The sequence below is a fragment of the Diorhabda sublineata genome, chromosome Y (assembly GCF_026230105.1).
Source record: "Diorhabda sublineata isolate icDioSubl1.1 chromosome Y, icDioSubl1.1, whole genome shotgun sequence".
Taxonomy (NCBI): Eukaryota; Metazoa; Arthropoda; class Insecta; order Coleoptera; family Chrysomelidae; genus Diorhabda; species Diorhabda sublineata.
Genome location: NC_079486.1, coordinates 5,401,019 through 5,405,455, shown reverse-complemented (window position 1 = coordinate 5,405,455; position 4,437 = coordinate 5,401,019).

Sequence of the window (4,437 nt, the reverse complement as noted above, 5' to 3'; positions counted from 1 at the left end):
ATTATAGTTTCGGAACATCGCCGTTACTTTAACAGCTTCATTCTTCCACCGTCTGCAACTTTTATTACGAATTTCCATGTTTTATATAAAAGTACACTAAAAGTACACTGCGAACCATGTAACAAATTAAATTACTCACTCTATCTTTTTTATTGTTGTTATTACGAAAAAAAATTATTCTTTATAAAATGTTATGCGTGGTATAAAATATAAAATGAAATCAACAGATTTAAAAAATTTTCACTCGTATACGAGATATGATGAATAATATGAATTTCATTCAACTTAACCTAATAAAAGAGCAATTTGATAAAAAATCGGTGAAATTAGAAAGTGTACAATATAGATGCCGCGTTTGCGCACATTGAAACAAAACCGCGAAGATGTTTCCATCGAGCGTTTAACAATGTTTTACAGAAATAGAACCGGTTTATGTGTTATAGATGAAACATGGATTCATAACAACGCCCTCGAGATTGGGTTTTATCACCGAATTATTAAAAGATGGATACATAAACACCAACCAACAAACTCTAATTGAAAAAGTGTCGTAGAAAATAAATGCAAAAAAGCGCGCGTGCACCATAAAAAAAGCAAATTGATGTGAATCGGGGCGTGATTACTTAACCGATAAACGTGTTTGGTATTCTATATTTTTCTAAAAATTTGTTGAAATACAAATAAAAATTTGACATTTTTTAAAACCAAAGACTCCAAAAATCAAGAAAATTAAGAAGTATGAACATATTAAGAGGTCTAAAAAATAAGAAATTAAATAAACTTCTACAAAAGTCAGACAAAGCTTTCGAAAAATCAGATATCCATGCGGGAGGTTTCGAGGGCCTAAATGCTCTTAGAATAAACAGTTCATCTTCAGTTTCTGAAGATGATATAACTTGGTTATCGAAACGCGCTACAATCTATATCGGCGTGAACATTGTATTCAGTCTGTTTGGTTATATAGCCACTGCTTTTTATAAATAATTCCCTTGCAGTACGCTGTACATCAAAATAAACTTGTACATTTCGTATAAACAGTATGTAATGAATAAAAACCGAAATTGCAGGATATGTTGTGATGTCTGCTAGTCAAAATCGGATATTTTAAATTTCAAAAAGTCATAAGAAAACATCACGAATTCGTAATAAAACAAACAATATCCAATAGAAAGTTTGATTATTAAATTTTATACAACAAATATTAAAACATAATAATTCATTCAGTTTTACGAATTGAGAAAGGTAATTGGCTAAAAATCGATTATGATCGGTTATTCGAGTAGTAATCGTTTTGATTGTCAAGATATCCCAAAGCGTTTCATTACACAATGAAATTCGAATGTCCAAAAAAGTGGCTTAAAATATAAGATAGACAGTGACGGATTGACAGTTGTAATATGGCATTAATAAATCTCGTCTAAACTTTGCTACACAATATTTGACTGTTTATAACGAACTAGCAATCTCGCCCTGCTTAGAATTCAGTTCAGCTTCCATATTATTTGGGCTAATGCCTTTCAAATAAAAGTTTTGTATAGATTGTGTACTTGCAAGTTGGTAGTAAATGAACGCATTATAGAGCAAGTAATGAATTTCAACTACTTAGGCGTAGAAACAACGAGCAGTAGAAACTTAACGGACGAGGTAGATAAGCAGATCAAGAAAGCAACTAGAATATCGGGATATTTACGGGACATTATATGGAGAAAGAAATATATGAGCATAGAAAGTAAGACGCGAATCTACAAGACCTGTATCAGACCCATACTAACCTATGCCGCAGAAACAAGGGCAGACACAACACAAACAAAGAGAAAAATGAGAACAGCAGAGATGAAGATATTACGAACAATAAAGGGTACCACACTCCACGATAGAATACCCAACACAGATACCTTAAGAGAACTGGGAGTACAAGATGTCGTTAGATGGGTAAGAGCAAGACGCCGACAATGGAGAGACCATGTAGAACGAATGGCTCCAGAACGGATTGCCAAATGGGCCAAAACACAGAAACCAGACACAAGATGCCCAATCGGTAGGCCCCCAAAACGCTGGTACGATAGCTGGACATCGGCGTCACAAGAGGGCAGATGACAGACCTGACAGGACCTCGTCCTACTACAAGAAGAAGAAGAAGAAGAAGAAGATAATGATTTGCATAAAACTAATGAATAAATAGGATTTTTCAACAAACTTTATTGAGAAAATTAAGAAATTGTTATCAAAAATTAGAACGGTAATTTGCATTCCGACAGAAAATTCCTTTAAACATCACGACATCCCCATTCAAAAGTATCTTTCTGCTATTCTCCCTATACTTCGTCCTCGTTCTCTTCTTTATCCTCCTCTAGTTCTTGCTTCTCCTCTTCTTCTTGTTCTTCGTAGTCTTCGTTTGATTGTAACAGTGACAAATTGACAAGTATAAAAGAAACATTAAGAAAACGGATGGCAATACCAATACTGACCACTCCACATCAGATAATACTTCGAATGGCTAATGAAAATCCTTATAGAAAACAAAATGGTTAAAGTGAATCGAATAATAGAGGTGAATATTTAAATACAATAAATATATGTAAAAACTTATGGTATACATGTTGATTGGTTGATTGTACAAAGAATCGACACTGAGGACATACACACAGTTGCCCAAAATTTGTTAAATGAACATATCACGAAAGTAAAAGAAGATAAGAGAATACTTACATCGAGAAATCCAAGACATGTACTACTACTTTTACCACACTTACTATTACACTGTCTGACGCCTGTTTCGATGTTCTCCGTTAGTCTCTATTGTTTTGTACAAAACAAAAAAATATTACGAGTATAATTTGATTTAAGATCGTCAGTTGATTGAATTAGTAAACTCACTAAAGGCATTGAACAAAATATGTAATTTGATCCATTTGGACTATTTCTTGAAAGAAAGACTATCATTACTCAGATTGAATTAGAACAACTTCCTAATTCAGTGGTAAGTTCAATAATTACTCATCTTGTACTGGATAGTGTGGACAATATAAATTTTGGTATGTCTTAAATAAATCGAGTAGATAAACTCAAATATTTGAGATCCCTTAAATCCTTTTCCGCTCTAACTCCTTCATTATCTCGAAGTCGAACAACATTACTAACTAATCAAACCATACGATAGGATTGGGAGGTATAAAAAGTTTTTCATAGGTGATGGGATGATAAAAAAATGTTTTTGAGAATTTAAATTTTAAAAATCTGTCCCCTATTTCATGAATAAATTCAAGGCATTTTTTTTGTAAATTAGTTTTTCCTTGTCCTTGCAAAATGAAGTACCCAATAGGTCCCTTGCTTCGGGTAATTCATCAGTATTCATGTTTGTTTCCGGTTTTTATTTTTTATTGGAACCTCAATATCAGTAACATTATTAGAATATTTTTCTTATTGGTTATAAGAGAGTCTCACTCTTGGAAGCACTTAAAGTTTCAGATGAGTGTAATAATTCAATTTAGGAAAATTTAGATGAAACGGATCTTTCAGACTGATAAAACTGGTAAAATACAGAATATGCATTTAATATACATATTGATGAGTATGATTTACACAAGCTAAATGCTTTTAAGAGGTTGACAATATCTAATACTAATGAATCACCTCTTCTCAAATAGTAATTACAAAGCCAGATCGATAAGTCCATCACTTTTTGAATTTCCCACTTGCCAACTGAAACGGCAACACTGCGCATGTGAATATGCAGTGCTTTTTATTACTATATTTATACACCAAAAAGTTATTTAAACAACTTTTTTTATAAACATTAAATATATTGATTAAATCTGAATTAACTATCTGTCCTAAAAAACTCGCGTGAAGAACAGCAAGGGCACGGAGGTAAACGTATCAATAGTTTTGGAGCTCAAGAAGATTTGAAATTTTTATAAAAAAATTCATGTATATCTTTCTATTATTTCACTCACCTGGAACTTTAAGTGCTTCTGAAAGTATGAATAACTCTTGTAACCAACAAGAAAAATGTTCTTAGGTTCAACATCTGAAAGGTATTTATTGTCTGTTGGAAAAATGTTGTTAATGCATACGTATTGCAGATTTTGTAGTTTACATCAGTCTGAAAGATTCGCTTCATCCAAATTTTTAGAAATTTAATTATTTCACTCACCTGATACTTCTTCTTCTGCTTCTGAAAGTATGAATAACTCTTGTAACCAACAAGAAAAATGTTCTTATAATGTCATTGGTATTAAGGTTCCAACAAAATTAGAAACTTTGCAGAAAATCTCAGCAATTCTGATTTTGATACACTGATGAAGCCCAAGAAAAAATATGAGTATTATGAAAAATAGAGTGACTCTTCGAAGAAAATCTCTGAAATTCGAAATCTGAAAAAACAGGTTTTACGGAAATGATTGATAAATTTGCCACTCAGAAAGCCAGAAAGAT